Source organism: Oryzias latipes, chromosome 7 (genome assembly GCF_053564925.1).
Source record: "Oryzias latipes strain Hd-rR chromosome 7, Olatipes_Hd-rR_3.1".
In the NCBI taxonomy this organism is placed as follows: domain Eukaryota; kingdom Metazoa; phylum Chordata; class Actinopteri; order Beloniformes; family Adrianichthyidae; genus Oryzias; species Oryzias latipes.
Window position 1 is genome coordinate 11,951,290 of NC_136243.1, and position 11,945 is coordinate 11,963,234.

Sequence of the window (11,945 nt, forward strand, 5' to 3'; positions counted from 1 at the left end):
CTCTCCCTTTCTCCTTCGCCACAATCATCAACAGTCACTTACATGTGTAAAACGACAAAGAACCCCATCATGATCACTAAAGTATGTTTGTACAACTGTACATTCGACTTTATAGTTTGTTGTTTTTAAGTACACATGATCGATTATCGTATTTTTTAACGTTGTGTTTTCAGAAACCAGTTGAATGAAACCTTTATGTGCCATGAAATCAGTTATTGTCTTAGAGTTTACTAAGTTTTCATTAAAATCACCCATTATAGCAATGGTATCACCCAGGGGCTCCAAAAGATCAATTAATTTCTTAAGGTTCTCTCTAAATAATGAAATGGCATATGATGGTGGACGATACAGAACTGCCACGACTATGTTCGATGTAATAAATCTGTGCACTAAACATTCAATATCTACATTTTGTATCTCTACATGTTCAAACAGGATATTTTCAACGGTGTACATTCCAACACCACCATGTTTTAAGCCTTTAATCACATTCAGTCTAGGATCTACTCCACTATAAGACAGTGAGCGTGGCATACTATAAAAATGATACCCACTGATGTTCAATGCATCAGTTAAAGGTGCATTTGGAAGCCATGTTTCAGTTACAGCTATGCAGTTAACATGTAACTGTTTTGTGCACAAAGCTAAGTCCTTTACATGCCACTCTAAATTTTGCACATTCATGAGGAAAATGCTGAATTCACATGAACTAGAAGTGAGATTTTCTTTATTTATCAGATATTGAGGCATGTTTGCCACATATTCAGAAACTGTTTTGTTACAGTAAATGGCCTGTTCCTTAAAATCTTGAATAATTAAACCAGACAAACTTGTTACGCGGCTTAATGCAACATAAGCCTGCCCAGGAGCAAAGGTTTTTTTCAAAGACACAACAACAACATCAATGGTAAGACCCTGAACTTTATGAACAGTACAAGCCCAAGCAAGTTTTAGAGGAAACTGACGTCTCAGACCACCTCTTCCTGTGACTCTTTCCTCTTCTGGAACAATGGCTACAGAACCTGAGACAAGCCCTGGATGATTTTCATACTGTTTCTTCCGTTGTCTTCCAATGTCTTTATTATCAAAATTCACAAAAACAATTTGTGGAAAGTCAGAGTTTCTATAGACAATACCAGTCACAATTCCACAGGCACCATTGACAAGACCATCTGCCACATCAACATTTTTACAGAGCATGACACGTGCATTCTTCCCCAAAAGAAGTCTTTCTGCTAAACAAGTATTGTTAGCATTTGGATTATTACCACTTAGTAACACTTGTCTACCTGTTTCCTTACAATTTACATAATCTTGAGCTTTAATAGTTACATACTCTGGACAGGATGAATGTAGATGGGTTAAATTATGTTGATTTACTTGACCATTAGTTGGGAAAATATGTAAAGCAGAGCTGCCTTCTCCCGTTTCACGTGACTTCAATTGTTGGATATCACTTTTTAACATTTCAGTACCTTTGCATCGTGTCCTAACTCTGCCGAGTAATTTGGCAAATTCCTGATCTTTTTGGCGTACAATGGTTTCTAGGCAAACAATTTCAAACACACCACACCAAAGATCCATACCCACATTTTCTACATACAATGGTTTTCCTCTCACTGGAGGTAATTGAAAGAAATCCCCAACTGCAATAATACAAACATTTCCAAACAATGCAGAGTTACCAGTTTGCTTTATTTGCCTCAGACGCCCATGAATATATGCTAATAAATTATGATCTACCATGGATATTTCATCAATTATCAAAATCTGTAAACTGCTGTAAATGGCACGTAAAGAATTTAATTTTTCCTCACCCAGTGGTGTGTAAGGTAAGCGGACATCTTTACCAATACAAAAAGTGTTGTGTATAGTACTTGCTTGTACATTAAACGCAGCAATTCCTGTGGGAGCCGTCAACAAAACACAGATGTCATCTACATGACGACAAAGAGGAGACAATAGTTTATTTGATTCATATTGTATTGCTTTAATTAGGTGAGTTTTACCAGTCCCTGCACCTCCTGTTATGAACAGGTGGAATGGTTCTGGCTTTTTTCCCAAAACCTTTTCCACACACCATTTTCTCACTTGGTAAAAAATATCCATCTGAATTTCATTTAAAGAGCGAATTAAAGCCAAGCCATCACTACGAGGCATTTTTGTGTTATTCAGTTGAAAGAAATGGCTATGTTGAGCAGAAACTCTTAAATCAGGGATATCAAATTCCTGTTCATCATCGACACTTTTTTGGTTCTGCAACAACTCTTGACACTCAAGTCTTTCCAATTCTTGCTCAGGGCATAATTCACACCAGGCATCTTCAACTACACCAGCATTATCTATCCCTTGCTGAGCATTAACCAATTTATCACCATCAATTTCAAATTTACTTCTGTTTAATGTTACCACGGACTTTACCAACTGCAGACCTGAATTACCAAGTCTTATCGTGCCCTTATGAAAAAAGTCTTGATACGTTTCAAAACCTTGAGGTTTCAGCTGGCTATCGCTGTAGTATGGCAAAAACAACTGCAGATTGCTTTGATAAAACAGTTCAGGCTGTTTTGTTTCAGAGAACTTAACGTAACGTACAACAGCAGGTTGTGTGCGGGTTCTTTTCACAACATATCCAGTGTTGTTGTTCAACTTTATTCGCTTAGCAGCACTTTCATTTTTTGACAACACACGAAATTCGGAAGCAAATACTGCTAAACACATTGAAGGAAAATCATCACTCTTAGGTCTGTTCTTATATCTATCCACAATGCTTGTCATCCACATATCATCTGTACTAACAGAATGCTTCGATGCTTTTTCTTTAAGTACTTTTAACGGCAAACTCATTTTAACAGTATTTTCACCAACAGGAAGAAACACAACTTTCCGAGAGCACTCTTTCAAATGTGCATTTGTCAGTCTATAAACACTTTCTTGAGCAGATACATCTCTGTTGTGCAAATATGTACTGCCTAATGTTTTTAGACTTTCTTTGGCAGAAACATTTCCATCCCTGCTTGCTTCCTTTTGTGCACACTGCAGTAATAAACCCATTTCCTTCTCTGATTTAGAGATGTAAGAAATGATGTACACAACACATGCGTATGCGTCGACAACAAACTGTATATCCATATTAGCATTCCAGCATTTTAACAGTGGCTTGCTATATTGATTAATCCAAACTTCATTGATCTGACGTTTCAGCACAACATGGGTTTTCCGAGCACAACAGTTATATGCAGCTTCAAATGTGCTTTGGTTTAACCCAACAGATCCAAACAAATCTTCAACATTGTCATAAGTTGGCCCATCAGCTGAGAGAGCAGCTTTAATGTGTGCAATCAATGCAGAAGCCTCTTTTTTCTTAAATTGCTGTGTCTGTGCATTTTCTTTACAGTTGCAAGACTCTTTCTCTGATAACACACATTGACAAGACTGTGTGTCTTCAGCACTTGTGCTACGTGATATGAACGTACGTGCAGAAGGTGGTCTAGGAAAATTAAAACGACACACAGTTCCTTTTTTTTTACATGTTTTCGCATGTGTTTCAGAGTGTTTTTGCACAGATGTAACAATTTCCAGTAAGTCAATATTTGATGGTAACTCACAAGTCACATAACGATCAATAAATGCAATCACTTCAGCATCTGTATTTCTGTCAATTACAGGTGCATCCTCTATCCAAAACAGGCAATGAAGATGTGGTGAGCCTCGTTGCTGAAACTCCACCCTATAAAAAAAATCCTTAATTTTTCCTATAGGACATGCAGGCGACATAAGAACCTCTTTCAGAAAACAATGCCAACGAAAATCAAACATCCGAGCAGCAGTGACAGGATTACGACGCAAAAGCTCACATCTGTCTGCCCATTCCAACTGCTCCACAGTTTCAGTTCTACCTTCGTGCTTCAGAATGCAGGAAAGTAAATTCTTCCACCGCATATCAGCTGAAGAAAATGAACAGAACCATGTGGGGATTCCAAGCTGCCTCACACAAGCCATGAGGTCTTTCTGGGCCGCCTGCCAAAATGCTGGCGTACCTCTGATTGGTTTTAAAAATCTGTACCCATCATCAAATTCCAACATCCTTTTAATAGAATCATCACTATTCAACAACTCTCCAGTAACTACTCGTTTATTTTTAAAATTATACTTACCTTTTCTTACTGCAATCGAAACATTTGAAACGACCTTTTCTAATTCTGTCATATATTGGGCAAAAAAAATATATTCCACATTTTGTGCAAAACGACAATCAGCATTAAGAATCCTGTTGTTAAAATATCGTGATAGAGTTAAAGGATGTTGTCTTCCATCATGAAATGTTGGTCCACCCTTAGGAAACAACACAGGAAAACATTTAGCCTCATTTGTAATATCGGACAACAACTTCACCGGACTATTGCCTTCAGCGGGAGCTACATTCAAAATGTGATCAAAATATTGATCCAAAGCCTCTTGACCAATGTCTACTGGCATTAGACAAGTGTCCTGGAACATGCAATGCTGCTGTCTATCATGCAGAAGTTCATCTCCTAAAACATTTGAATCGTCAACATTTGCAGTGCATTCAACATCTTTTTCTACCACATCAGATGTTTCTTTACAAAACCCATTAATCCAATCATTATTAAATTTCACGTTGTTATAATAAGAATTATGGCTTTGTAAAAACTGTAAAGCCTGCTTAACACGTTCCGAATCAACATACTGATATTCATAATGTCCTTTATAAGTAAGCTTCCGTTTTAATTTCACAGGCACAAGAGAACCCTCAATAGACATGCGTGGTAACAAATAAGTTGTTTGTTCAGTATTTGCAGGAACACAAGTAATAGGTCCATGCACGCCATTCTGCCCACCTTTGGGCAATGCCAACAGTTTCATAAATGGAATATGTAATGCTATTAAATGTTGTTCTAATTGATTTAAACATGCCAATTCTGCTGGTATAGGTTCAAGTTCTAAGTTATTTTTAACACTTTCAGCTGGTACTTTACCTTTTTTGATTTTAGCATGACACGTGTAACAAATCCACAATTTGCTTCTTGATGTTTTCATCCATTCACAATTTTTTGAGCAGTTTCCTTTACAGATATGCAAATAATCAGACGTGATACATTGATCAGCGATAAGTCCAAGTCCTGCATTACTGTACGACTCTTTTTTACAATGTAAGACTTGATGTTCAAATAACAACCTATGACATACACAACAAACAAACCCAGGTCCATCTTTAACTTTATCCAAAAATTGTTTCATAACAACATCAAACTCTTCCAACTGTTTTTTATTCAATTGTCGCTTATATTTGATCCCATCCACCACACTTTTCCTAAAGTGAGGATCTTGATGATATTTTCTAGAACTCAGTGCTTTAACATTTTCTCTATGAGTAACATTACTCTGATATTTTCTAGAACTCAATGCTTTAACATTTTCTCTATGAGTATCATTACTCTGATATTTTCTTTTACTCCTTTCCTTAACATTATGTTTGTGTAACAAATCACATTTATACTTGTTTTTACTCAAATACTTAACACGATCTCTGTGTAATACATCAGTTCTATATTTTGCAGAACTACGTTTTTTAACACACATTCTATAGATAATATTTTCCTTATAATTTATTTTACTCAATTCCAATGCTCTGGATCTATGCAAAGAATCAGATGCATATTTCCTTTTACTTATATCTTTTTTCTTCTGTTTATGCAGTTCAATTATTTGATACTTCACTTTCTGGTAAAACGATTTCCTTTTTTTTAGATACTTTGAAAAAGAAGATTCAGCAACTGAATCACAAGTAACATATGGTTGAAAAGAACGGCGTCTAAGCAGTGGTTTCTCAGAACAAATACTATTGCTTTTACACCAATTGGCACATCCAGCTTTACCACTACAATGAACACAAACAACAACCTCAAAATATTTATCACATTCCCGCAAATAAATTGCTTGATTTCTCAGTATTTTGTTCACAGGATTATACTTTCTCCATATGCTACCATTGTGTACAAAAATTTCTACTCCCAAAAAATTTGAAGTAGCTTGAATATCAATCTCAGATACAAAACTGCCAACATATTTCATACGTGACTTCAGAATGTACTCAGACACTGTGGCATATCCTTGACAAAGCAACTTCATATGAATGTCACTATTTTTTAGCATAAACTTAACAACAGCCAGTCGAACTCTTCTATGACACTTTTCAGAACCACTAATGACTCGAGAAATAGCTCGGAAAAAACTATTGCCATCATTTAATAGGACCTCTGTCTTACAAATAGAACCAAGCGTAACATTATTAGTTGGAATGTCTTCATTCTGCTTCACAAAATCCAAATCCAGATGTTTTGACAACAAAACTGCAGACTCGAATGACAATGGATGAAAACTGAAAACACTTTCAACTAAATTATTACTTTGCACAATTTCACTGTTTTGGTGATCATTGTTAACCAATGCACTACACAAAACATCGTTACAATCACCAACTTCAGACCTGCTATGTTTAACACTCTTGCAATCTCCTTCTGAAAGCATTTCTGAGTTCCTTTTACATTGCCTCATATGACCCAAAATATTATTTTCCATAGATTTACAAAACCCAAAACAACGCTGCTGCTGAAAAATTTGAACGCAAGTTACAACTTCATAATGACACTCATTTATATTTTGCAGATATATGCCTTGTTTAGATATAGCTTTACGTTGACAGGCATATTTCAACCAACGTTCATTGTGATACGTATACACACTCACACCCAAGTAGTCAGCTGTAGCTTGAATTTCAACCTCTGTAGCCCAACTACCAGAAAATCTCATTTTAGAAACATTGAGATATTCATCCACAGACATATTTTCAGATCTCAAAAGAGAACTATAATTTCCAACATTTTTTTGTAAATGTGTAACAACTGAACGTCTTAACTTTATGTGATTTTTCTCAGTACCACTAATAACTTTGGACACAGCCCTAAAAAAGCAATTGCCATCAGCTACTATATGATCAGTTTGACATGGAATTCCCAACATGCCAACCTCTAGAGGGTTAGCACATGCAGTGTTTTCACAATGCACATTCAGTTGTTTACACAATGCTTGTGTAACATCAAAATCAACAGGATAAAACTCAAGTTTCTTTGATGAAACTTCACCAATAAACTCAACATCCAAACTAGCTTCATTAGCATCATACCATTTTGTCTTCTTTGATTCACATTGCCCAGTTAAAAGCTTACGCTTTCTGTTACTTTCAGGCAACGGTAAGGAACTAGTTTGAACATCTAAACTGCACCCAAAACCAAACTGTGACTCAGTATTTAATCCAGTTTTACAATCCTTCTCAAGCACACTTTGTTTATTTTTCTCACTATGATCATTGTCAGTCGCAGCAACGGATGCAATTTCAAAAGCCATTTCTTTCCCTGCAAGTGAAATACTCAAGCAACAAATATAATTGTATAAATCATTAAGACTAGGAAGGTACATGATAATACTTCTTCCATTTACATCTGCCATTCCAGTACCACTGCGTGCATGTGAATCCACCACAGCATAATGGCCGTTTTCTGAAATAACAGCACAAGTACTACTGCCTATGGTCAAAAAACATGTTTTATACTTGACAAGCATGTGCTCCAGTCCCTTTTTAAGAGTTATCACTTCACCACTGTCAACAAATTTACCATTACTCACATTAACAATCCCAGAAACATATTCACCATATTCAAACTTAAATAATTTACCATCAATTTCAGAATCCATGGGCAAATCAGGTACTGACAAAAACTTCAAATTTCCAGGGATGATTTTGTTTTCACACACCGAGGAGTACAGCTGATCACCAAGAAACACAACATGGTCCAAGTCTGTTGCCTCCCACTCAAAAACACTACGATCCGTGTGTTTAGCCAAACTCACCAGGGCTATTGCCATGCACTGCACACCTCTGTTTTGAAGCTGCCGATCTCCTTGATGAAAAGATCCCCTTACACAACGTTCTGTGTCAAATCTGTTACAATTGTTTTCATTTAAAAGCACTGAAGATGATTTTTTTTTTAAATTATTGCCCTTTTTTCCAATTTTCAATGAATTTTTGCATTCCATTAACACTTTACATTGTTCGCCAACCACAATTTTGTCATTTAACTCCTGAACATGTTCTTTTATAAAACCAGTCTGTCTTTTGCCCAAAACTGACTGATTCACACGTGCATCCTCTGCTCCCAAACCAAATGTATTATTACACCCATCCCAAGAAGCTTCTTTCACAAACATTGAACTAATGCCAAACCATTCTGCATTCAAAGACTTTTTCAAGTTCCAAATGTGCAACATCAAGTCATTAAAGCAACTGTTGAAAACAGCCACAGATGTTCCAATATTAGAAAACATTCCAGATGAATCTCGTGCACCACAATCAACCACAACAAAATACTCTTTGTGATGAATGACAGCACAAACGAAACCCTGCAAATCCAACAAACACAGATCTTCCTCCATCAGTCGCTCCTGCATCATTTCATACAACAGTGAAAAATCTTCACTCTTTGAATCACTAGAATACACAGGCTCATTGATAGCAACATCCCAAATTCTTCCAAACACACTGAGCTTTTCAGAAACCTTGAATAACTTTTTGGAATTGTTCATACATCCATCACTTCCATTAAATGAACAAACCAACTGCACACCTTCATTTCTAATATTATCAACATCAGCGTCCCTCCATGTACACACTGGAGCAACAACATGGTTGATTGCAGCCACAACACAACATGTAAGTGATGTTGTACTATCACTTGAATTTGTTAATCTTACTTTCATTCCAGAAATCAAAGGCTTCTGTATTTGCTCCTGACACACACAACCAGAAGTTTTACCTTCTTCCTGAACCTTGCACACTTTGGTGCGACGCATATTAAATCCCTTCTTTCGTGGCATCTAAAAAAAAGATATAAAAATGAAACCACCATTAAAATAAGATTCTCATTTCTATTATGTATACATAAAGCAATACATTTATACCACACAGACCCATAATCAAAAACATAAAAAAATATATTCAGACTATTGGAAAATAGTTCTACACAAATAAATGTAACATGTGTCCTATAATAGATTATTAAACACTGCAAATTTAACTTACCTTTACCAAACTCTTTAATGGCTTACAAAAAAAAGGTGCTCTGGAAAAACCAGCAAACAGCTCCTCTCTCTTTGTTGTCGAGACAAAGGCTCAGTCACTGGTGTGGAAGATCCCTCAGAGGAAAACTCTGGAGTTACAAATAAAATGTAAAAGAAATAACAAAAATTAACATTTATTAAAAAACAAATAAGTACATAAACTTTAATAGACATAAAATGGTAAATGCTCTTTGGGAGGCTAATCCATAGAGGAGGTCCATTACAACTGAATGAGGCCTTGCCGTGTGTGGGATAACCAAAAGGCCTGTATCAGAGGACCTCAGGGTCCACAGGGGCTCATACTTTAAAATCATATCAGATAAATATGAAGGCCCAAGACCATAAAAATATTTATAAACTACTAAGAACTTTAAAATCAATCAGCAGGCCAAGCAGCCATTTTAAAATCTGTGTGTGTTCCTGCAAATATATTCATAGTGGCTGCCATACACTAATAATTGACTATTTGAAAACATTTATACACAAATAAATTTAACATGTGTCCTATATGAGATTATTAAACACTGAAAATTGAACCTAAAACCTAAAAAGTACAAAATAGGTTGGAACTGATCTTCAGTGGAAATACTCACGGGTCAGCAGGCATTTAAAAGGTATTATATGTGAACTGACATGTATTTAATCAATTAGAAAGGAGTTTCGCTTGTTAATGTGGTTTAAAAACCGTAAAAACAATGTTCTTATAATTCAACGAGAACTACAAAGATGGTGGATAGACTACAAAAACGATCTCTGAAACGGATAGAAACTTGTTGTTTGTCGATCAGAATCGATTCTACATGTCATTTTGTACGTTTGTGTCCGTTTAAAAAGAAAATTCGTCGGTTGGTTTGCTTTAAAAAGTCTTTAAAACTTACGTTCGCATCATAATGGAAGCGATCACTCCCGGTTCAACGAAGTAAAAGGTCAAATTATTTACGTTCGTCTTATCGATTTTAAACAACTTTTACGGTTTTTTATTCAATAAAATTGATTATCAGAAGGTGAGTAGTCATTGTGGCCATGTAAAAAAGGTTCGATGGTCGATTTAAAGTAACGGTTCGTTTACAAGTCGCGGGGAAATTCAAAATGGTGGTGACAAACCTACAGTCAAACTGAAGGCGTCCTCGGTGCGGCGCGTCTAACCAGGTCGAGTTCTTCTCACTGGGGGTCCGGTAGTCTTCCTTGCTGGTCAGGGGCGTCGAAGATCGAAGTGTAGAGGAAATGAGGAAGTTCTAAAAAGAACTAATTTGCTCAAATTCGGCAGGCTTCAGCAAAATTCTCTGTGGGGTGTGATTCTCCAGTCGTCCAGCAGGGGTCGAGCAGAGGGATGGCTGAGATGAATACACCCTGAGATCAATGTCTTGACCAGCTGCTTCACTTATGGTTTCCCAGCATGCCTTTTATCGTTCGTATTTGATGAAGTAGGTTGATTACATGTTATTGTTTTCATGAAATAATAGATGTTCTACTTCGTTTAGTTCCGTATGTATGTGTAGAACATTTTATAGTAATTATTGTATTGATCATTAGTCCGTTAGGGAACATTCTAGCTGTTGGGTTTCTGCCCCATTGGCATGAGTTCTCCCATGGACCAATCAGACAGCTCCGTTTTTAGTTTGATTCCAAAGGGTTAAAATCTAATAAAATTACATTCCAATCCCAAAGTGGTGGTGTGTTGTCTTCTTTGTGTTATGTCTGTGTTAAAAAAATGTTTTGTGGGTGATTCTGTTAGATAATTCTCACAAGAAACTTTTCCCAATCAGGGGTTGTGACGTCATTGCTTCAGGCAAGCAGGGATGAAAGCCTGAGCTAGCGACGGGTTGAAGATTTTTGTGAAGACCTGGGAGAGTTGATCGGCGCAGGCCCGCAGAACCTTTCCGGGAACTCCATCAGGTCCAACCGCTTTCCTGGGGTTTACCCTGCTGAACATCCGTGCCATCCGTGCCACGTCCATAAAGGCATTGTTTTTATATTTAGAGCTCTAAGCAACCAAACAGTTGTCTATATAAAAGAGCTTTTACAATTGTGCACTTTTAGCAGGCTGAAAAAATTATCTTTTTTTTGCCATTTCTAATTTGGGTTTTACATTTTGTGTTCCATTTTTCTGTGCTTGTATTGGAAGGATTTGTTATTATTTTGTTTAAAAGTGCTACATATTGTATATACACATAATTTATTTAGAGAAATTTGCTATAGGTTGTGTTTTTTGGTTTTGTAGTTTAATTTCATTGGATTTATATTAAGGAAAAGAAGTTGCAGCATTGATTAAAAAAGGATAAAAGAGACATTTACTGTCTAAGTCTTATGTTACATCTGTAGAACTGTACTGAGAGTTGGGTTTTGTTTTGGAGCACATTCATATGTTTTGTTTGTAAAAAAAAAAAAGATAAAATATTAAGTTAATTGCATTTTACATGACTAGAAAAGCAATGATTATTCATAAAAATCTATGAAAGACATACAAAACAAATGAAAAAGCAGTCTGCCCTCCCTCTTGTGTCTAAACTATTGTCACCTCACTTCTGGGTTAGTTAGCATATGTGTGTGTGTGTGTGGGGGGGGGGGGGGGGGGGGTGAAATTTGACTCCAGCAACAGGGCAAATTGAGGAGCAGGCTGCAGCATGAGGAAAAGACTGAAACATGTAAGAGGAAATGACATCCTACAGTTGACCAGTTCATTTTATATCTGTAAAGAATATTCAAGAAGCATTTAGACATGTTCAGCTATATGCGTGTGAAACTTG

General features: G+C 36.5%; 1 long non-coding RNA gene across 2 annotated transcripts; it reads right to left on the bottom strand.

Annotated features, from left to right (window-relative positions):
* Positions 1-1,472: 1,472 nt before the first annotated feature.
* On the bottom strand, positions 1,473-10,530 carry LOC144994048 (uncharacterized). Of its 2 annotated transcripts, XR_013657427.1 has the most exons (3): positions 10,307-10,530; positions 9,161-9,287; positions 1,473-8,955 (listed from the first exon to the last, which is right to left on the bottom strand). It is a non-coding gene; the product is annotated as an uncharacterized LOC144994048 (long non-coding RNA). The 2 variants fall into 2 exon arrangements; XR_013657426.1 differs by lacking the exon at positions 10,307-10,530 and having other exon boundaries at positions 9,161-9,338.
* Between the last annotated feature and the right edge of the window lie 1,415 nt (positions 10,531-11,945).